Source organism: Cervus elaphus, chromosome 15 (assembly GCF_910594005.1).
Source record: "Cervus elaphus chromosome 15, mCerEla1.1, whole genome shotgun sequence".
NCBI classification, from domain to species: domain Eukaryota; kingdom Metazoa; phylum Chordata; class Mammalia; order Artiodactyla; family Cervidae; genus Cervus; species Cervus elaphus.
The window spans coordinates 9,394,493-9,419,119 of NC_057829.1; the positions used below are offsets into that span (position 1 = coordinate 9,394,493).

At 42.3% G+C, this 24,627-nt stretch overlaps 1 protein-coding gene across 4 annotated transcripts in view; it reads right to left on the minus strand.

Moving 5' to 3' along the window:
- Nucleotides 1-24,627, minus strand: part of DISC1 (DISC1 scaffold protein) — a 428,932-nt gene that overhangs the window by 31,257 nt on the left and 373,048 nt on the right. The window lies entirely within an intron of this gene.

Consider the following 24,627-nt stretch of genomic DNA (forward strand, 5'->3'; position numbering starts at 1 on the left):
TATGCAACTATCTTTCATTTATTAATCCTTCCTTCTACTGTGTCTAATCTGTTATTCAATTTATTTCTTGTGTTCTAAATTTTGGTTACTTTATCAGCTCTATAATTTCTGTTGACTTTTTTTTTTTACATTTCAGTTCTCTTCTGAAATTATCCACCATGTCCTTTATCTTCCTAAATATATGGATCATCATTATTTTAAAGCCTGTAACTATAAATGATGAATCCAAAAGTAAGTAAGTAAGAAAAAATGAGACAGAAGATATATATTAGAAGAGCTATTGATGAGAATTTTCAGGTAATTGACAAGGGACATCAAACTACACATTCAGATACAATCTCAAAGAAGGGAAAAGCAAACTTAAAAACACACCCAGGTTCATCTTAGTGAAACTGCTGAACAACAAAGACAGATCAAATCTCTTAAAAACAGCTAGAGGGAAAAAAAAAAGACATTCACTTCAAGGAAGCAATAATATGGGTGACAGAAATGGTGTATGCCAGGAGGTAATAAAGCAACATCTTAAAAATAGTGGGAAAAAGGTAACATCCTATAAATTATACAATTATTTTAATTTCATTCAAAAATAAAAGTTAAAAAAGGTATCTTCAAATAAATAACAATGGAAAGAATTCCTTTCAGTATATTCACAATAAAGGAAATGATCCCAGCTGGAAGCAAGGACATGCATTATTGTTGTTATTTAGTCACTAAGTCATGTCCAGCTCTTTTGTGACCCCATGAGACTATAGCCTGCCAGGCTCCTCTACCCATGGGATTTTGCAGGCAAGAATACTGGAGTGGGTTGCCATTTTCTTCTCCAGGGGATCTTCCCAATCCAGGGATTCAGCCCACATCTTCTGCATTAGCTGGTGATTCTTTTTGTTTTTTTAATTTATTTTAATTGGAGGTTAATTACTTTACAATATTGTGGTGGTTTTTGCCATACATTCACATGAATCAGCCATGGGTGTACATCTGTTCCCCATCCTGACCCTCCTTCCCACCTCACTCCCCACCCCATCCCTCAGGGTCATCCCAGTGTACCAGCCCTGAGCACCCTGTCTCATACATCGAACCTGGACTGGCAATCTATTTCACATATGAAATTTCACACGTTTCAATGCTATTCTCTCAAATCATCCCACACTCGCCTTCTCCCACAGAGTCCAAAAGTCTGTTCTTTCCAACTGTCTCTCTTTTGTTGTCTCTCACATAGGGTCATCATTAATATACTGTACTGGTGTTTTTCTTTCTGACTTACTTTGCTCTGTATAATAGGCTCCAGTTTCATCCACCTCATTATATGGGATTCAGTAAAAGCAGTGCTAAGGGGAAGCTTCATAGCAGTACAAACCTACCTCAAGAAACAGGAGAGAAATCAAACAAATAACCTCTACACCTAAAGCAACTGGAAAAATAAGAAATGAAGCACCCCAGGGTTAGTAGAAGGAAAGAAATCATAAAAATTAGGGCAGAAATAAATGCAAAAAAAAAACAAAGGAGACTATAGCAAAAATCAACACAACTAAAAGCAAGTTCTTTGACAAGATAAATAAAATAGACAAACTATTAGCCAGACTCATCAAGAAAGAAAGGGAGAAAAATCAAATCAACAAAATTAGAAATGAAAATGGAGAAATCACAACAGACAACACAGAAATACAAAGGATCATAAGGGACTACTATCAGCAATATATGCCAATACAATGGGCAATTTGGAAGAAATGGACAAATTCTTAGAAAAGTATAACTTTCCAAAATTGAAGCAGGAAGAAATAGAAAATCTTAACAGACCCATCACAAGCACAGAAATCAATCAGAAATCTTCCAGCAAACAAAAGCCCAGGACCAGATGCCTTCACAGCTGAATTCTCCCAAAAATTTAGAGAAGAGCTAACACCTATCCTACTCAAGCTCTTTCAGAAAATTTCAGAGGAAGGTAAACTTCCAAACTCATTCTATGAGGCCACCATCACCCTAATACCAAAACCAGACAGATAGCTGGTGGTTCTTTATCACTGAGCCACCTAGAAAGCCCAAGGACATGCATAAAGGAATGAAAAACAATGGAAAAGTAAATATGTAGCTAAATTTAAGTGACTGTTGATATAAAAAAACAGCAATAATTTCTTTTGTGATCTAAGTATATGAAGACTTAAAATACATGACCAAAGAGGGAATGAGAGGCATTAAAATAGTTTCAGGTCCTTGTGTTTCCAGAAAGTAGTAAAGTGCTCAATGTATTAAATTTTAGAAACTCATGGATTCATACTGAACTCCTTATGGTAATCAAAAAGCAGAGAGATTTAAAGAATGTATAACTAACAAGCCAATACGTGAGTGTTTTAAAATTAAAATATACTTAAGTATTGGTTTAATGAAAGCAATAAGGACAGGAATGAATGTGATATAGATAGGGGAAATGGCAAAATAGAACTATTTATCCCTAATATATTAGGAATTACATTAAATATAAATAGATAAATACTGTATTTAAAAGTCAAAGATTTTAAACTAGAATAAAAAAAAGCAAAATCCAATTCCATGTTGCTTATAAGACACATACATCATTAAATATAAGGATACAAACAGACTGCAGACAAAAGAATGGAAATATGTCATAAAGGCATAAGAAATACAGTGTAATGGGTAAAGGACAGCCTGTTCAATATACTCATGTCAAGTGGATTAATATCACTATAAGAATGGGCTTCCCAGGTGGCGCTAGTGGTAAAGATGACCAGTCCTCTCCTACACCACTGGAGGGACTGTGCATGAATGCAGTGCCTTTGAAGCTCGTTGACAGATGTGCTAATGATGAAAATATGTCAGTCACATGACCCAGCACCACAACTCTCAGGAATACGTGCGTTTCATGAGTATGTACTTAGGACTTGGCGTTAATTCACAGTAGTCATTTCTACAGTCACCATGAGCACTGAACTGGCAGATGGCGAACCATTGCTCTCAGAGGAAATGCAGGGCTAGCTGTCAGCCTTTGGTTAGAACATTATCATGGGCTTCCCAGGTGGCTCAGTGGGTAAAGAATCTGCCTGCAATGCAGGAGACCCAGGAGACATGGGTTCAATTCCTGGGTCAGGAAGATCCCCTGGAAGACAGCACAGCAACCCACTCCAGTATTCTTGCCTGGAGAATCCCATGCACAAGAGGAGCCTGGTGGGCTACAGTCCATAATCACAAAGAATCAGACACAACTGAGCACCCTTGCATGACCAATGTATAATCTTGTTTTATGTATGTTCCTGTTTCAAAAATCCTTACTTAATATATAGTGTTGATTCATTAACGCTAGTCCCATACACAGCACTATAACTCATGCCCGAGCAAAGCTCACCAAACACATATGCTCTCCGTAAGGCACATTATAGTTTTCTTGCCTTGAGGAGCATCAGACAGCACTTCATCACTATGCTGCGGAGGGAGCCATTTGAACAGCAAAATCACCAGGAAAAAGCACAAAGATGTGAAAAACATGGCACTAAAGAGTCAGCAAAAAGGGCATGTCTCTACAGCATGACAACTGTGACCAGGAAGTGGAGCACTGCCTTACTCAACCTCAGCGGGGGTTGTGCACATCAAGTGACTCAGATTTTTAGCCACTCTGGGCATGTCCTTCAATAACAGGGAGAACTCTGCAGGTATCGATTTGGGAGTTACAAGTAAATTTTCTTAAGTAGACAAACTCACAAATTCAAAATCCACTAATAATGAAGACCAACTGTACGTATGATCAGACAACATTATTTGTAACAGCCAAAACCTGGGAGGGAAAACAGATGTCCATAAATAGAAGAATGGATTAATCGTGGAATGTCCAGTCATTGGAATTTTTGCAAAGAAGATGAACAAATTAGTACAATCTGCAAGAATATGGATGAATCTCAAAAACATAAGGTTAGACAAAAAGGCAAAGAGAAGGTACTATGATTTTGTTTATTTTATATTTTTAAATATGAAAAATTAATCCATGGTATTAGACATCAAGATAGTGGTTTCTTTGGGGAGAAGAGGAGTGAGGACAGGGAGAGGCATCAGGAGGCCTGCTGGCGTGTTAGAAACGTTTTATTTATCAATGGTGGTGGTGATGGGTATGTTCATTTTGTGAATATTCATCAAGCAGTATGTTCACAATGTATGTACATTCTCATTGTGTTATATACAGTCTAAAATAATAAAAAGAGGTGGTCCTGTAGTTAGGGATCCAAGCTTCTACTTCAGGGACAAGGTTCCATCCCTGGTCTGGGAACTAAGATCCCACGTGCTGCATGATGTATCCAAAAATTTTTTTAAAAGAGGTAAAATAATAAAAAGAGAGAGAAAAAACACAGATTTCCTGAGCCACATCCTGGATCAAGAGAGCAGGAATAGGGTCTGGTACACATGAGACGAGATCATCCTTATTAGAAACACTGGACTCTATTTTCCAATTTCCTAATTGTAGCCAATCTGATACGTGACAAGTAGCATCTTGAAGCTGAGTTTCTCTACTACAGTCGCTTATTAGACACTCAGATTTTCTCCTGTGAAATATCTCTTCTGATCCATTGCCAATTCATTCCTTTTCTAGGTTCCCCATCCTTCTCCTAAGGTTTTCGTTGAAAGTGTGAAAAGTGTTAGTCACTCAATTGTGTCTGACTCTTTGCAACGCCGTGGACTGTAGCCTGCCAGGCTCCTCTGTCTATGAAATTCTCCAGGCAAGAACACTGGAGTGGATTGCCCTTTTCTTCTCCAGGGGATCTTCCTGACCCAAGGATTGAACCTGGGTCTCCCAATTGCAGGCAAATTCTTTACTGACTGAGCCATGTTAAAGGAAGCATTTCATTGCCAGTTGAATATCTTTAATTTTTATAGTTTACTCAATTTTCCTTTTTCTAGTGTCTAGTTTAACATTAACATTGCATCTTTTATAGAAATCAATCCACTTTCTCACAGGTTTCATATGCATTATAATGTTTGTTTATAAATTTTAAAATCACTCTTCTCCATAGACATTTCTCCTTTTCATTCTGTATTTTATTTAAACATTTACCTCTTTTCTGACTAATCTTGTTCAGTGTTATCACAGTCTTGCTAGCTTATTAACCTTTTCAAAGAACCCTTTGCTTTGTTCATCTTTGATACTGATTTTTGTTCTCTATTTTCTTGATTTCTGATGTTATCTTTATTTTTCTCTTTCTTTAGATTTATCACCTTTTTATTAGCTTCTGCTGTCAAATGCTTGTTTTATTTTTCTATTTTAATTTTCTAATAAAAGTATTTAAAGCTCTAAACTTTCATCTAATACCTTAATCATCTCCAATATTTTTGTTTTTTATTATAAAATGTTTACTTTTAAAATTATTAAATATTTTAAATATATAGAAAAACATGAAAAATAGTTTAAAAGACACTTGCATGCCTACCATCAAACTTCCTGATTTTTCATATTTTTCTGTAATTGAATTTGACTTACTTCTAATTTGTAACATTATTGCCCCCCAAATTTTACCTATACTGCTATTTTTTCTAATATTATAATTATTACTCCAACTCTCTTTTAGTTCAATTTTTTCTTTTATCGCACTTTATGTTCAAATTTTTTTTTACATTTTTTCCTTTTTTAAATTTATTTTTAATTGGAGGATAATTGTTTAACAATACTGTGTTGTCTTCTGCTGTACCACAACCTGAATTAGTCATAGGTATACATATGTCCCCTCCCTCTTGAACCTCCCCAGTCCCCCCACCCCATCCCACCCATTTTCTTTTTCCAGAAATGAATGTAATACACTCATTTGGCTGAATTTTTTAAAAATCCATTCTGGAATTTAATCTTTGGGATTGGTGGCCTTCACCACTGTGTTCAGAATTACTATAATTACTGTTTAATAATTGTGGCTGTTTTTCTGATTTGTTACAACCAAGATTCTTAATTTTTAAGTTTTATGTCTTTGTTTGTTCCTATCTTTCTTTTTCTTAATTCACACAAAATCATGAAAAGGAATACAGAGAGATCCATGAATCCTTTACCCAGTTTCTGACAATGTATAGTATAATATCACAACCAGGTAACTGCCATTAATGCAACCCACTGATCTCATTCAGATATCCCCTCTTGTGTGTATGTGTGTGTGTACATGTCTACAGTTCTATATAATTTTATCCCTTGGGCAAGTTCATGTATCCACCACCACATTCAAGGTACTGAGCATCCCAATACCCTTTGCTATAACCACATCACTACTTCCCACCTTGACTGCCATCTCTAGTGTCTGGAAACCACTACATCTGTTATCCATTTCCAAATTTTATCACTTCAAAAATGTTGTACAGATGGAATTGTAAATTATGAAACTTTGTGATTGGCTTTTTTCATTCAACATAGTTCCCTGGAGATTCACATACCAACGGTTCATTTCTTTCTATTGCTGCGTAGTGTCCCATGCTGTCTGAACCAGTTAATTCAACTATTCACCCACTGAAGGACATCCATGATGTTCTTCCCAGCTTGGAATTATTATAAATAAAGCGCCTATGAACATTTGTGCACAGGTTTCTATGTGAAATTAAATGGTCATTTATTGTCTGAGAGGCTCCTACTGGATCATGGAAGGAATGAGCCTGCCTGGCTGCCCCGTAGCAAACTTCCACTGCCCCTTCATTCTATTCTCATTCCACCTCAAAGGGGATACACGTGGACGTGTTCTGAGGCCATATTTTAGTTTTATATTTACTAAGACACATTTCATGTTTTATTTGTAAGTTCTCTATCTCATCAACAGTAAAATTTGCTAAAGTTTTTTTCAGCTCTCTCTCACATAACTCACACTGCCCTCCTGAACTTATTGTTTGTATTGCTGAAATATTTCCTTGAAAGACACTTCAAAGAAAATGTGTTTTGTAAATCTTTTAAGGACCTACAGGTCTGAGAACATTTCATTTCATACTCAAACTCTAAATAATGGTTAGGTTTAATATTCTGCCTTCTTGCCTTCTATGATGTTATTGAAAAGTCTGAGATCAGCCTAATTCTTACCCTTTTCTAGATGATCTGCCCTTAGACAATTTCTTTTAATCTTTGTTTTAATTGCAACCTATTGATCCCCTCACCCTTTCCTATTCTGTTAGTTAGTAAGCTCGTTGGTAAAAGGTCTTACATCTTTCCCTTTTTTCTGGGAAATTCTCAGTCATTAGTCTGTCAAATATTTCCTCTCTCTCCTCTATTAATTGTTTTCTTTTCTTTTGGGATTTTTTTTTTCATATGAACACTGATCAAATAACTCTATTCTGTACATTGCTTAGCTTCTATTATTTTTTTCCTTCTCTCTGTCTGCTCCTCAGGCCTTCAGAGTATTTGAATGGTTGTCTGGCTCACTAATTTGTTCTTTAACTTAATCCACTTGGCTATTCGACCCATTTACTGAGAATTTTTTCAACTTTTATATTCTGTATTCTCTGAATTTCCATTTGGGTTTATGACTTCCTACTTCACCTCCTGTTTCCAATATTCTCCTTCACCTTGTGGAAGTATGTGATTACATCTACTGAACATCTTGTGTCTAATTATGCTTCACCAGGTAAGAGTCCATTATTGTTGTTCCTTCACGGCCGTTGCCCTCCTAAGAAGTCTCATGTATATTCCATCGAGTTCATGTTTGCTTAGGCATATTAACCACCTCAGCAGGTGATGGGTCTTTGGAGAAGGGGATAATGCCAAGGCCATAACTTGTGCCTAACCTATTAGGCGGGCCATCATCTCTGATAGAATAATTTGTACTTCTGTGTTTGCAGAAATACATGAGACTCCCTCAATTATCTACCTTCCGTGGAACAGAGAGGGCTGGAGGAATGCTGACGACCCAAGCCTTCCCGGGACAGCTCCTCTGATTCACCGGCCAGCAGGAGCTTGTCTCTTTCCAGAAGCAACATGACAGGTCCTGGCTTTCCCAGGCAAAGTGGGAGAAAGAAAAGGGCGTGTCCCCAAAGCCCCTCCTCCACTTTATCATCTGTTTCTTCCCCACAAGGAGGCCACACCACCTTCAGTTGCCAGGAGGGTCCTCGGTTAGTTTTTATTATTAACTTGTCAGATCCCCTGGCATCTCTCCGGCTTCTTTCTAATGGTGTGTGCAGGGCTGGATTCACACCCGTTCCTAGGGGAAAGAGTTTGCTGAGTCTATAAATAATTCTCTACATTATAGAACTCTGTGTTCATTTCCTATTTAATAAGATGCATTATGTATGGTCTTTGAGTGAAAATGAAAGATACTTATCCTGAAATACCTCTTAGAATGCATATGTCAAAGTTTGGAAATCAGTTTTAGAGACACAAACTGAACGATGAGCAAATCATGTAGGTGTGAAATTACAGTGCTTCATTATAGCTCATGTAATAATTTCATGAAGGTTTAGATTTTTAAAATATCTTCTTATTGAATCCATTTGTAATGAAGAGTAGTGGCTAATTTCAGAGTCTCTCCTATGAAGGAGAATAATGAGGTCATTAGTAACAATCCCTTAAACAAATGACTTATAGCCATTTGAGCTATGTGAGATCTTTGGTGATGTTTTTACAACCAATAATGAGACAATTTGAAGACACAGGTTCAGTGTTTCTGGGGAAGCTCTTGCATGGCGAATAGTGATTCATCATTCCTATTATTCCTCATTTGAAAGCTAAATAAAGTCCCAGAGAGATCATCAGATTGTGGCTTGAATCTTGGTGGAACTTAGGAATGAGTGTGTTATTTACAGAGAATGATGTTAAAAGAGGGGCTAGGCAGGAAATTTGTGGGCAAGTTTCCACTCATTTTAGAAATAGAAATAATTCTACCACAGTGAGTTAGAATTCTAACACAGTGAGTGAATTCTAACACAATTCACAGTGAATGAATTGTGTCTAACACAGACACTCACAATTTCAGTTCTTCTTACTAAGCTCTCTTTCCTGACCTATGACTATTTTCAGTTATAGAGTATTAGCATTTTACCTAATTCTTTAGAAAACTTGAAAATAACCAGATCTTTTCACAGACCCATAATGGAGTAAACTATCAAACCAGTATGTGAATGCCCAATGGGAGTAAGCCTTCAACTGCAAACTGCTTAGACACCACCTGTCCTCATGTGTCTAAAATATTTTCATTCCTTGCACAACAAAGATTAAAGTTCCAGTTTTCAGAAACAGAGTTTCTTAAAAATTTTAACATTTCATTCCTTTGTCTTCTATTTCCCAAGAAAGAAAGATTAATAAAATCCTCCCCTGAGCAAAGACTTTTGGATAGTTTAGCCTGCTTCCCAAAATGCCATCTGAAACTCTGACAAGAGGAAATGTAGTATATGAAAAAAGCGTTTGTCTTGGAAACTGTAGTGGATACTGTTATTTGATGAGCCAATGTCCCTTCTTCTCACCCTTCGTAACAGAACTCGGGGAGTACTCAGGTAAATAACCCACCTTTGTTGGGTCTTACTGGTCGGGCTTCCCTGGGGGCTCAGCTGGTAAAGAATCTGCCTGCAATGCAGGAGACCTGGGTTTGATCCCTGGGTTGAGAAGATCCCCCGGAGAAGGGAAAGGCTACCCACTCCAGTATTATGGCCTGGAGAATTCCATGGACTGTATAGTCCATGGGGTCACAAAGAGTCAGACAGGACTGAGCAACTTTCACTTTCACTTCACTTGACTGGATGGTAAGCCTAGTCACCCAGATAGACCGTGACTAGATGAAAACAGATGACCTATGACATTCTATTGGGCAATCCTTTATGGTACAGGGGTTGGCAATCCAGATAGCTAAACTAAAGTCAATCAGACCAAGTTCTATGGCTCATGCTGAGATGCTGGTGGGTGAGGAATAGTTTTCGTTTTCTTTCCCAAAACAGCAATGAACAAGGAAACCACTGTGTCTATCCTGTGACCTAATGGAGTCATCCTACAGGCAAAGCTGATGCATTGTGAATGGAAATGATTGGGAAAAAAAGAAATGGGAAGAATCTTTGAGTTTTTGATGACAAGTCTGAGTTGCTAACTCAACCAACCCAGGTGTCCCTCCTACTTTTGTTTAAGCCAGTTAGAGTTTGTATGCCTAATAATTGTGGCTGAACATAGAGTTGATTCAGTCAAGATCAGATGACTTTGATTGGAATTTAGCCTCTACTATAAAGTTTGGTGATCTTTGGAAAGAACTTTCTCTCAGTTTGAGTTTCTACATTTGCAATATAATAGGCTATGGTTTTTCCAATGGTCATGTATGGATGTGAGAGTTAGACTATAAAGAAAGATGAGCGCCAAAGAATTCATGCTTTTGAACTGTGGTGTTGGAGAAGACTCTTGAGAGTCCCTTAGACTGCAAGGAGATCCAACCAGTCCATCCTAAAGGAGATCAGTCCTGAATAGCCATTGGAAGGACTGATGCTGAAGCTGAAACTCCAATACTCTGGCCACCTGATTCAAAGAACTGACTCCTTAGAAAAGACCCTGATGCTGGGAAAGATTGAGGGCAGGAGGAGAAGAGGACGACAAAGGATGAGATGGTTGGATGGCATCACCGACTCAATGGACATGGGTTTGGGTGAACTCCAGGAGTTGGTGATGGACAGAGAGGCCTGGCGTGCTGCGGTTCATGGGGTCGCAAAGAGTGGGACATGACTGAGTGACTGAACTGAACTGATCTCTTATTATTATCTCAGAGGATAGATTATAAAAAAGATACAAAATGATATATACAATATATAAAAGAGCAACAGTAGTAGAAAAAGTATTAAAGTTCTCAAATCTTGAATTGTAGTAAGCACTAGTAAAATGAAAACCAGTCTTAAATGTGCATGTATGATGGCTCAGTTCAGTTCAGTTCATGGCATGAGGTGGCCAAAGTACTGGAGTTTCAGCTTCAGCATCAGTCCTTCCAATGAACACCCAGGACTGATCTCCTTTAGGATGGACTGGTTGGATCTCCTTGCAGTCCAAGGGACTCTCAAGAGTCTTCTCCAATATCACAGTTCAAAAGCATCAATTCTTCGGCGCTCAGCTTTCTTCACAGTCCAACTCTCACATCCATACATGACCACTGGAAAAACCATGGCCTTGACTAGATGGACCTTTGTTGGCAAAGTCATGTCTCTGCTTTTTAATATGCTGTCTAAGTTGGTCATAGCTTTCCTTCCAAGGAGTAAGCGTCTTTTAATTTCATGGCTTTAATCACCATCTGCAGTGATTTTGGAGCCCAAGAAAAGAAAGTCTGACACTGTTTCCACTGTCTCCCCATCTATTTCCCATGAAGTGATGGGACCAGATGCCATGATCTTAGTTTTCTGAATGTTGAGCTTTAAGCCAACATTTTCACTCTCCTCTTTCACTTTCATCAAGAGTCTTTTTAGTTCCTCTTCACTTTCTGCCATAAGGGTGGTGTCATCTGCATATCTGAGGTTATTGATACTTCTCCCAGCATACTTGATTCCAGCTTGTGCTTCTTCCAGCCCAGCGTTTCTCATGATGTACTCTGCATATAAGTTAAATAAGCAGGGTGACAATATACAACTTGAAGTACTCCTTTTCCTATTTGGAACCAGTCTGTTGTTCCATGTCCAGTTCTAACTGCTGCTTCCGGACCTGCACACAGGTTTCTCAAGAGACAGGTGAGGTGGTCTGGTATTCCCATCTCTTTAAGAATTTTCCACAGTTTATTGTGATCCACACAGTCAAAGGCTTTGGCATAGTCAATAAGCAGAAATAGATGTTTTACTGGAACTCTCTTGCTTTTTCGATGATCCAGCAGATGTTGGCAATTTGATCTATGGTTCCTCTGCCTTTTCTACAACCAGCTTGAACATCTAGAAGTTCACGGTCACGTATTGCTGAAGCTAGGATGATGAAGTGTATGATGGCTAGGATACGATAATCATGAGCCCTATTTAATTTTCTCCTATTATTATATAATAAATATAAATTGGGTGAGACCAGTAATTAATTCCACCCAAGATTTAACCTTCCAACAATATAAAAGATGTTTTGCAGAAGGGTAGTACAGTTATTCATCCTCATCATTCTCATCATTCCTATCATCCCCATCATCTTCATTTCCATCATCTTCATCATCTCCAACATCTTCATCATCTCCATCAACTTCATCATCTGCATCATCTATCTCCATCACTACCACCACCACCCTCATCATCACTACTGTTAATTAACAGTGATTGGTCAGAGGTTGTTCTAAAAGTTGTTACCTCAACATAACCTCACGAAGTAGTCAGTATTGCAACACTGTGGAAGATTTAAATTACAATTCAAATTCTTTGACATTCCTACAATCGAGAGGTGGAGTCTCGTCCTCTCCTCTTGATTCTGGGCTGCCTTACTGACTTTCTGGTAACCAATGGATCCCAGAAAAGGCCATGCAGTTTCCACCAACTGTTCTGGGACACTTGCACTGAGGGAAGTCAGCTGCCAATCGAGAAGTCTGTCTATCCTGAAATCGCCACACTGAGGGGACTCCATGCAAATTGGTCACTGACACCAACTACAATCTCAGCTGATGGCTACTCTCAGCTGCCAGTCATGTGAGCACCTTGGCTGCCCAGCCCAGCTGAGCTGACAAAACAGCAACCTCAGTCTCATGACTACAACCTCTAGTGAGAACTACCCGGCCATGCACTTCCTGAGTTATGACCTACAAAATCGTGAGCAAAGTACAATGGTTATGCTGGGAGAGATCTCCATTTTACAGGTGAGAAAATTAAGGCATCCTCAAAAGCCAAAGATATAGTCTAAGCATGAGCCTGCTCAATTCCCTCTCCTTTGTAGATAGGCCAATCCACCATGAATTTTAGAAATCCTTTCCAACTCAGCAGCTTCTTTCAAACTGTTACTCCCCACCCCTACCCCCACTGCCCACTGCATCACTCAGCTGTAAACACCGAGATAAAAGTGGAAAGAGAGTATCACCAGAAATAGCTACTGATATATAGACAGATAATTATCTTGAACAATTGAATGCTCAGTTTTATAACATGAAATCAAGGTTATCAGGAATCTCCATCAACCCAGCTCCTCCTCTTAATTTCTCCATTTATATTCATGTTCTCTTTATTCCTGCCTCCTCTTGGCTTATTTGTTGCTCTCTCACCATTAGAATTCCATCCTTGGAGAGCAGTAATCCTGTCTGTCATGCTGACTGCTGTTCCCACCACCTAGCACAATGTGAAACATACTAAGACTCAACACATATACCCCACCTGACATGTATACACTGGTATATTTTAAACAGGTAACCAACACAGTACAGGGAACTCTACTCAATGTTATGTAACAACCTAAATGGGAAAACAATTTGAAAAAGAATAGGTACATGTATATGTACAAGTGAATCACTTTGCTATACACCTGAAACTAATGCAACATTGTTAATCAGCTATACTTCAATATAAAATAAACAGTTTAAAAAAGAGTAAACCGATTAACACAACATTGTTAATCAACTACACTTCAATTAAAAAAAAAGAAGAGGGAATTGAATGAAGGCCACACATTATGGCCACTTTCAACATTTTTGTTCCTTCATCAAACTATAGATCACAAACGGAGAACATTGTTCAGGTCTGTTCTTCCCTTTTTGACTCTGCCTTGAATTCAGCAATTCATTTTGTCAGCCCTGCAGTTAATTAGGAGTCCTTCTGCCTTCAGACATTCCACTCTTCTAATCTATCACATCTACTATTGCTCCAAAAACGTTAGTGGCTTTCACTGCGTGCCAGATGGAAGCCAACTCTTCCAAGGCCTTTCCCAGCTGACCTCAGCCCTGCTCTGGACACCTCCCCATGGCTCTCCTGTGTATTCCCAGACGACACCCAAGTGCATCACTCGCTCTTCCCAGGACAAATGCACAAGTTTCTAATTTCAGGTGATTACTTCTCATGCTTTTTCTTTCCCAAAATCCCCACCTGTTAAAAAGCCAACCAATTCATCAAGGCCCATCTCAAACGTCACTTTAGTAAAGAACTCTTCTCTCATCCCCTCCCCAGGTATAGTCTCCATTCTCTGAACCCCTATGGCATTTGGTAGTACTCTTAATACAGCTATTATATTCTGCTTTGATGTCTGACTTTGATGTGCATATACCTTCTACTGCAGGTTCCTAATGAAGTTTGAGAATAATTCGTACTCACTTTTTAAAAAACTCCTGTGAATCATACAGTCTAGCAAGGTATTAACCATGATAAGAATTCAGTAAGTATTTAATTAACTGAATGAACTTTCGGGAAAGATACACTAAAAGAACTCCTCCAATTTGAAGCAGATAAAACAACTAAGTGAAAAAATATCCACCCTAATAAAGGTTAATAGGGGAAAAGCTTTCCTGATAAGCGATCCCAGTGGACTGACTACATTAAAAATTAAGGTCTCAATATGCCACTCAACTGTGCCAGTGCCGCGTTGTTTTCTAAGCAGTTCAATGACTAAATGGAAATTTTAAATCATTTAACTACAATTTTAAAGTAGGCAAGACACAAAAACCTAGAAGTCAAAAAAGGGACAAAAAGGGACAAATCCAGATACATGCAAATTTCAACTTCTAGACAGCAAAATGCCATAAATGAAAATCAAAATGCAAATGGCCTATTTAGGAAAAAATATTTCTAATACATTGCACAATCCAAGAATCAAATTCCTTAACCTTCAAGAGTTCTGAAAATCAATAGGAAGAAAAACAAACATCCCAAGAAAAAACAGAATAAGCAGAGGAAGAAATACCAATGACCAATAAATACATAAAAAGGTGATCAGTAACATTTCAAGGTAAAGACGTGCAAATAAAGCATTACCCTTTTTAAGGAAAGTCATTTGGCAATGCTTGTTAAGATTTAAAAAGGCACATGGTCTTTGATCCAGCTGCTCCACTTCGAAGCATGTACCCTACAGACATATTCAGACAAGAAAAAAAGAGCTGTGTGGAAAAGTACAGTAATTGCATCACAAGAAACAACTGGAAACAACCAAAGGGAGAAAACAAATCAAGCAAATTTACTGTTGCACACAAGGCAACCATTCACAACAGAAGGCTCTAAGTCTCTCAAAATAATGGAAAGGCTTCTAAAAAAAATATATCAAATTAGGTAAAGTGCAGAACAAACAGCATTCTGTTAAGATCTCATTTGACGTTTAAAAAATAACAAAAGGGCAGACATATACATCCATATATGCACGAGAGAAATATTTCTGGAAGAATATACTTGAAACTGTCTCCTTATAGTTGGGAGAGACATGGGGGATTTACTTTATATTTTACTGCTTTCTGCTGTATATATTCTTTTTTTTTATTCAAATAAACCACATGCATTCTTTATTTTTATAACAGAAAGGAAATAAATCTAAATTTTTAAAAATTTATGCACTGCTTTTCCTTTGGCCTTTTGGCCAAAATTTGCACAGTCCCCTTTGTTGAGAGACGCTGTCCTAGTTTGTGGGCACATGTGTGATCAGTGCAAACTGTCAGTTGAGGAAAGGGCTTCCTAATCAGAGCTTTTCAGGAGTAGGAGCTACACTGAGTCCTGAGAGCCACAGGATAAACAGAAACACATGCCCACGCCGAGGGCAGCCAAGGAATTTTAAAGGGAAACAGGAGCTAGACGGGAAGAGAGAGCGAGCCTCATAAATCGCCCCCCAGCTCCTCTCCTGGGTACTGTCCAGTAGCTCAACTTGAAGAGAAAAGGAGCCAGACCCCGCCCTGCAGGTGAAGGCTGTGCTTCTCCCCACCCCTCGGAGCAGGTGCCTTTCCACTGACAGCTCAGGGCTGGAATGGGAAGAGAGACCTGCCAAAGGGCTCCCACCGAATGTTTTATGGGACAAACGTTCGGTCAGAGTGTCAGAGAGGCAGAGCGTCCCTACAGCTCCACAGACGTGCGCATCTGGCCTTATGGAAAAGAAGACAGAAAAATGTCCCCAGACTGTGTTCTATGGAGAAGAGTAAAAGCCACTTGGGAATGAGTGATGCCCCAAGCCGCAGCCCGGAGATGCTGCTGGCACGGTGTGAGAGCCTTGGAGATACTGCGGGGCTGGAGCAGAGGGCTCATCCTGCCATCATGAGAGCCTTAGGGAGGCTTTCCCTGGTGCTGGAGTTCTCAGTCCACAAGCCACAGGAGGCGTGACATGAGCTCCAAAGAGACCACAATCATGGCTCCAGGGACAGCGAACAGCCAGGGATGGAGCCTCTGACACGAAAGGGAGCCCAGAGGCAGCTGCAGCCTCATCACGGGCTGAGCCCCGATCCCCCAAACAAAAGACGTGATCAATACACACCCCAAGCAAAAGGAGCTCAAATGAGACTTCTTCACAAATGATAGGCTGCAGGGGTGAAACAGGGGTGCTATATGACAGCCCCACACAGGGGGTGAGGCACTGAACTTCCAGATGACGCTGTTAGGAGCAGTGGGCTCACCCCATGTACACCCTTCGTTTATGGCCCTGCAGCCCACACTTCTGCTTTGACCTGTATCCTAGACTGTAATCATCCGCGTACATTTGTTGCTATTGTAGTTCACTCGCTTGGTTGTGTCTGATTCTCTGCAACACCAAGGACTGCAGCACGCCAGGCTTCCTTGTCCTTCATTATCTCCTGGAGTTTGCTCAAACTCATGTCCTTTGAGTCAGTGATACCATTTAACCACATATATTTGCTCCCTCCCAGGGAAGGGAAGGACTTCCCTGGTGGTTCAGACGATAAAGAGTCTGCCTACAATGTGGGAGACCCAGGTTCTACCCCTAGGTCAAGAAGATCCCCTGGAGAAGGGAATGGCTACCTACTCCAGTGTTCTTGCCTGGAGAATTCCATGGACAGAGGAAACTGGTGGGCTACAGTGTGTGGGGTCACAAAGAGTCAGACACGACTGAGTGACTAACGCTTTCACTTTCAAAGCAAGGACACCTTCGAGGTCAGAGTGTGCCCTTGATAGATCAGGGAGTGAAGAGACTTGTGTTCAGTGTTCGGGGTGATGCTCAGTCCGCCTTGCACTGTCCTCAGGCCATCATCAAGGCTGAAGGAGATCAAAGCCCAGAGCTCCCCTCGGGCCAGCAGAACGCATGCTGTCAGCAGGAAGAGCAGGAAGACCACGGAAGCCTTCCTGCCTCTCAGAAGCACATGTGCTGCACCTGGGCAGGGCCTCGGCACCTGTGCCTCGCAGCTGCAGGTTATTCTAAGACCCTGGCGGCTGCTGCTTGGTCGCTCAGTCATGTCTGACTCTGTGCCACCCCGTGGACTGCAGCCCACCAGGCTCCTCTGCCCATGGGATCCTCCAGGCAAGAAGACTGGAGTGGGTGGGTATTTCCTTCTCCAGGGGATCTTTCCAACCCAGAGATCAAACCCACGTCTCCTGCTCGGCAGGCAGATTCTTTACCACTAAGCCACCTGGGAAACCCAAGACCCTGGTGATAAACCAACCAAGGAAAGAGAAAGCCAGAGAGCAGAGTGGCCACAAAAGAATCATAAAAACAGGACTGAAGGGTTGAAGGGGCTGGAGAGATGACGAGCAATGACCTGCCCTGAGCTAGTTCTCCTTAAATGCAAGAGATCAGGCATCGCAGTGAAGGCTGGTCCACAGGACAACCAAACCGCAGGGCAGGCAAGCAAGGTGGGGGGCCCACGGCATCGGGGGTCCCACCAAATGTGCACTCAGAGCTCCTGAGTGGCAGGTCTGACTGAAGTTCATGGGGGCTGCACTCACTGAAATTACCTGCAAGATCTCACGTGAGGGTGCATGGGAATCGGAGCCATAGATTTCATGAGATCCTAATAAAGGCATGTGATTTTTTTTTTAAAGAAAAGAAAAAGGGATTAATGTACACATGGATCACTTAGAGTTCTTGGTTCCCAAGCCAGGGTGGGCCTGAGACTGCCTTCCAGCCACATTGGATGGTGCCCGTCTTGCCAGTTTGCAGCCACACCTTAAACAGCAGGGTCTTACCTGCTGAAACCTACAGCCTCCAAGGGCTCACATGGCCTGCACCCACAGGGTTCAGAGCAGTGCTGACCGGTCTAGATTTTAGCACATGTGACAATAAACACCTGATGGGAGACAGGCTCAGACAAGTGTCACTGGCACTTCCTAACTGCCTTTGGCGTTTACGACCAGCTCATCATTAACACGGAAGAGCCAGGAAGACTGGCTTCCATCACCGCTGAAGAAAGATAACCCGGAGTCCCAGGTGTCTGGGCCCTTCTTGTGAGTTTAAAAGGAAATCCAGCAAAGAGAGTAGATTGTCCTCATTCTGGCTTTTATCTACCACCTCTGGGAAACTGACAGGAAAAACAAGGATGGTCAAGGGACTTCTTTTTGTTTATAGAGAACGTGTGTGGCGCTGAATATCTATGCATATGAAAGATCAGATTAAACCTTTCTGGGCAAAATGAAGCCTAAGTGGTTGCTGGCAGCAAATTCCACTGGCAAAGACTCGATACAGAATGGATCTTAGCTCTCTCAGCCTGGCTGGGCTTTTGGCCACCAAGGAGGGTCCTGAGGGCTGAGCAGAGCCGAGATGCGGTCCTGAGACAGGAGTCTACAGGGGCAAGTAGAAAGCCTAGCGCCTGACAGCAGCCTGACTGTGCATCAACAGCTCTATCCCCAGTACACAAAGTATCATAAAGGCTGAAATCCAAATTGAAGTCTAAAAATAGCAGGATGAAATTATTTCCTTCCTTCCCTTCACCAGAGAGCAAAGCGGCTGACATCAATATCCGCAGGGCACAACCGACTTCTCTGAGTTTGCGTGGAAAGAACGATTACACAACTGCCCTTTCTCACCAGCAGACCTACCGTCCCAGGAAATAAGGAAGGGAAAGCAATTACATTGTTGCTGAAAACCAATAATGGATATTTGATTACGATTATTAATGGGGAAAGAAAGAGATGGACCGCTGAGCTGCAACCAACCACTAAGTGAATCTGCAGGAGATTCCAAGAGGGGGATTAATTTTTTGTTTTCTTTTCATCTCTCAGCCAGTCATTGGAATGTGACACCAAACTTTAAGCATGGCCTGTCACATCCTTATCAATATTCAATGCCACGGCACTGTGGTCACATTATCTCCCCTGGATTCCCAAGTGACAGGCTCCTTGCTGTGGCGGCTTGTTTTCCCTTTGCCTCTAGATGGGAGGCGGATGTAGCTGTGAACTGACTTGACAGATGCAGGAAATTAACTAATTTTCAAGATATTAGAAAGACATTTTGTAGCAAATATTTACTTCTCTGTTTCTTTCCTACTGATATTGAACATGCATTATCTAATCTGGAGGATGCGGGATTTACAATCTCTCTGAACTAAGGGATGTTATGGCTCTTTCTAAAAAAAAAAAAAAAATGCTGTCAATTCCTTCAACCCCTGATGAGAACACTACTGCAGCATCAAGTACATTTGTCATAACCGAATAGAACGTATGGTGAGGCATGCAGGGAGAGAAGACAAGGAGAGATTTCTCTGACTTGATACGGCACCTGAAAACCCATTCCCCTGCACTGGCTGCCTCACCATTGAATTTCCACTTACTGTCTGCCTCAAGGTCCAGGTAAACATGGCAGCTTCGTGTTTTGGCCATTAGCAGTTAGAAGCTCCCCAGACGGGGAAGGCTGGGAATGGGGAGAGCTGAACTGGGGGGGCGGGCTGAGAGGAGACCGGTACTACCCCCACTGGGCCCGCCAGGGCTTTCGGCACTTTTCACACATTATTGCATTCTCTTGTAAGATTTCACTACCATGGTAAGTGTTATTATGACGATGCTCTCAACTCTGTAGATCAGGGTGTGGACTCGAGGCTCTGGTATTTCCTCAGAGTTACCCAGCTAGCTAGTTGGTGGAGATGAGATTGAATCCCATCCTGATGACAAAACCCATGACCTGATGGCATTAGGTTTTCACTCATTTTGTGAGAAATATTTAGCTTCCCTCTCCACCTGGGAAATGCAATTTCCTATTCTATACTAACCAAACAAAACATGTAAGGACTCATTTGACTGATCTCTAAGTCCCAAGTGCCTAAGACCCATATAGTCACCCATACCTGGTAATTTTTTTGTGATAGATCTTGCTCATTTTTGTGCCGACATAGGAACATCTCTCTTGAGATGACAGAAATAACAGTGGTTGTTGTAAATGGTAACAGACAAAGCAGGCGTTCATTACTATGTGCAAGACTGAGCATTTCCCTAGGCTGCCTGTCACAAAAACAGGATTTCAAATGCAAACTATCTCAAAATTCTATACACACACACACACACACACACACACACACATGCACATGTTATGAAACACTTTTTAGTCTAATCCTTAACACTCTTCAAACTCTAACATTCAGCCTTTTCCAATAATAATAGCAATCATCATCATAATAGCCTTTTCAATAATGATAGCAACAATCATAATTATTATTACAAATAATATTATTCTTGCAGATAATAATGGCAACAAACATTTACTAAGCCTATCCCATTACTGGTGAAAATGGGCCTAATGTATCTCATTTAATCTGCATAATAGCTTTGTGAGGGTTTTACTGTTATATTTCTTCTCACAAACAGGAAAACTGAAACATAGAGAGATTAAATAATTTCCCAGGTCAGAAAGCACTTCCTTGGTGGCTCAGACAGTAAAGAATCTGCCTGCAACGCAGGAGACCCTGGTTCAATCACTGGGTTGGGAAGATCCCCTGGAGAAGGGAATGGCTACCCACTCCAGTATTCTTACCTTCGGAATCCCATGGACAGAAGAGCCTGGCTGTATACAGCACTGCAGTCAAACATGACTAAGTGACTAATGCATACCCGGTCACAAAACAGAGGCCAGGATCAGATAATCTGACCCAGAACCGTCTTCCAGACCCTGCATCATCCTTCTTCCCAAACCCTCATCCATCTAGGTCCTTGCCAGGCACTGGCCCCAAACCCACAATGCCTTGCTCTCTCCAGACATCCTGGCAACTCTTCTTCTAGCTTGGGTACTGTCTTTTCTTGCTACCTTCCCTTGACTACTGGCTCTCTCACCTTGCCTTACACTAAAGAAGCAGCCACGTCTCAGCCACCAGGCAGCAAGCTCCCCACCGTCAGGTCTCCCTTCCCCACCCACCCGGCTTGGGGTCTGGGGCACTATGAATCCTGCACAAAGAACTGCCCCCAAGCCCATCCTCTGAGACCATGGTTCTGCCTCCTCCCCACCCAAGAGTATGAGAAGCACTTGTCAAGACCTTCTGAGTGACATCTCTTCATACCTGTAATGATAATTTTGAACTTTCCCCCCTTTCTGTTTTTGTTTCACTAAAGGGGTCCCCAGTCCATCAAACCATACTCAAAATACTATTTTCTAGTATTTTAGTAGCTCCAGCTAGCCAACTTCTTCACCTTCCCCACATGTTCTATTCCACGTTTCCCGGTACATTTGTAACTCAAAGTAAATAAAATGCCTGCATTTATAAACTATATAAAGTAGAGGTGGGTGGTTTCATCACAAAAGTGTGTGTGTGTGTGTGTGTGCTCAGCTGTATTAGACTCTTTGTGGCCCCATGGACTGTAGCCTGCAAGGCCCCTCTGTCTATGGAATTCTCCAGGCAAGAATACCTGGAGTGGGCTGCCATTTCGTACTGCAGGGGATCATCCCACCCCAGAGATCGAACCTGTGTCTCGTGTCTTCTGCACTGGCAGGCAGGCAGATTCCTTCCCACTGCACTACCTTGGAAGCCTGATCACAAAAGGCGTGACTGCAAAATTCGTTAAAGGACTTATGTTGCCTGACAGATGTATCTGTTTGTTCCAAGATCATAATGACTTGACAGAATCCGTCAGATGGACTCGGGGTCAGACGGCTCACAGCTGAGTGCCGATGTAGGCAAGCAACTTATCTGCTCTCTGCCTCAGACACCTCACCTGCTAAGTGGGGTAATGACAGCATCTCACTGGATTGTGACAACAACATGAATTAAAATATGTAAGCACTGAGAACAAGGTCTGGGTGTGACAGGAACCACTACCAAGACTCCACTGTCATCACCACCATTGCCCCCATTACAAGGTCCTCCAAGTGCAGCCCTGACTATATGCCAGGTACGAGTTCCCTGACTCAGCTCCTCACTGCCTGCTTTGCAAACATATAGGGGGACCCTTTAAAACTTTTTCCTTTGCCAGCAGGGGGCGCTGCAGAGACCTTCTTAGAGGAGGGGGTTCCTGGTTTGGGGTTTTTCAGGTGGTGCTAGTGATAAAGAACCCACCTGCCAATGAAAGAGACAAAAGAGACCCTGGTTCAATCCCTGGGTTGGGAAGGTCCCCTGGAGGAGGACACGGCAACCTGCTCCAGTGTTCCTTTCTGGAGAATCCCATGGACTGAGGAGCCTGGTGGGGCCTCTCAGCAGGACCCTAAGGGGCTGGCTTCTCTGGACCCAGCTCCCAGAGCTGCTGCATGCCAGGGCCCAGAACACGCGTGGGACTCTCCCCGCTCCCAGCTCCTGCAGGCAGGCTGCTGTCCCCAGTGCCCAGTCTCATGGGTTCTGCAGCACCCGCTCCTTCGGGCGCAGTTTCCCCAGCACCCAGCTCCTTTCATGTGACCAGCTTCTCCTGCACAGGCCCCTGAAGCGGGCTCAGCTGCTCCAGCACCGGCGTGTCCGCGGCTCCTGGAAGGCCACAGCTTCTCTGAAGACCTCCTCAAGCACTTTGTCAGCAGACTGCCTCTGGTGAGACAGGTCCCTATGCACCATCTTCTTTGGATCCCTGGAAGGTAGGTCCCAGGAGGTTCCAGGTAGAGGCCGGCCTGCAGGTGCACCGGTGTGGCCCCACAGGCTTCCTGACTGCCGCTGGTCATGCCCCTTAGCCTGGGGGCAGGGGTTCCTGGTCTCGGCCCTGAGATTAGCCCCTAAATGCTCTTGACTTCTTCTGGTGGATCCCTCATTGCTTCAATACTTTGTTATAATGAATAGTTCTTTGCCAGGTGGTGCTAGTGGTAAAGAACCCACCTGCCAATGCAGGAGACATAAGAGATGCAGTTCGATTCCTATGTTGGGAAGACCCCCTGGAGGAGGGTGTGGCAACCCACTCCAGTATTCTTGCCTGGAGAATCCCATGGACAGAGGAGCCTGGCAGGTTATAGTCCATGGGGTCACAAGAGTCAGGCATGACTAAAGTGACTTAACACGCCCACATACTGTCCCTTGACAACAAAGGTCCATCTAGTCAAGGCTATGGTTGTTCCAGTAGTCATGTATGGATGTGAGAGTTGGACTATAAAGAAAGCTGAGCACCGAAGAATTGGTGCTTTTGAACTGTGGTGTTGAAGAAGACTCAAGAGTCCCTTGGACTGCAAGGAGATCCAACCAATTCATCCTAAAGGAAATCAGTGCTGGATGTTCATTGGAAGGACTGATGCTGAAGCTGAAACTCCAATACTTTGGCCACCTGATGGGAAGAACAGATTCATTCAAAAACACCCTGATGCTGGGAAAGATTGAAGGCAGGAGGAGAGGGGGATGACAGAGGATGGCATCACCGACTCAATAGACATGAGTTTCAGTAAACTCTGGGAGTTGGTGATGGACAGGGAGGCCTGGCCTGATGCAGTCCATGGGGTCGAAAAGAGCAACTGAAGCAACCGAACTGAATACTGTCCCTGTTCAAGTTACTTGTCTGAGGCCTGTCTCCTTATCAGACTTTGACTGAAACACTCTCTGCTCCCATTTCCTTGCCCTTATTAGGAACCACCAGGGCCCTCAGCCTTCTCTGTGTTTCATACACTCCAAGTCTGTTCTTTTGGGGGGGGGGGGGCGGGGCTGTGATGGGTCTTTGCTGTTGTGTGGGCTGCTTTCTCTAGTTGTGGCATGCAAAGGCTACTCTCTAGTTGCAATGCACGGGCTTCTCACTGTGCTGGCTTCCCGTGTCGCAGAACACAGGTTCTAGGGCTTTCGGTCTTCAGTAGCTGAGGCATGTGGCTCAGCAGTTGCGGCTCCCAGGCCATACGCTGCAGGCTCAGTAGTTGCAGTTGTACACAGGCTTAGCTGCTCCGGGGCGTGTGGGATCTTCCCTGACCAGCGATCGAACCCACGTCTCTTTCATTGGCAGGTGGACTCTACCGCTGAGCCACCAGGGGAACCCCACTCCAAGTCTTTTCTTGTCTTAAGATAATCTTTTTCATTTTCTAGAATGTCCTGAAATCCCACCAAGCCTTTCCATGACGGGCTCCTTGGGCATTTCCTCGAAGGCACTTTCCAGGGTTTCTACCTGCAAGAGCCCTCAGTCACCATCTAGCACGTGGTCCTGTTTCCCTGTCTTCACAAGACTGAGCACTGCATGAATTATCCTATTCTTCCCTCCGCCTCCTTCGCTTTTTTTTTTCCATTTATTTTTATTAGTTGGAGACTAATTACTTTACAATATTGTAGTGGTTTTTGCCATACATTGACATGAATCAGCCATGGATTTACCTTCCCTAATTAAATGCAAGTTCTGTGACAGCAAAGACTGAGCCTGGATTGTTTGCTGCCGGGGCTGCAGGGAAGAGGTGTCAGATGTGGGAGCACTTGATAAATAGTTGTATAAAAGAGATGAGAAGGGAGAATAAGAAAGTTTTGGTTTTTTTTTTAAAGGAGGAATCCAGGTCCTGGTTGTAATGAC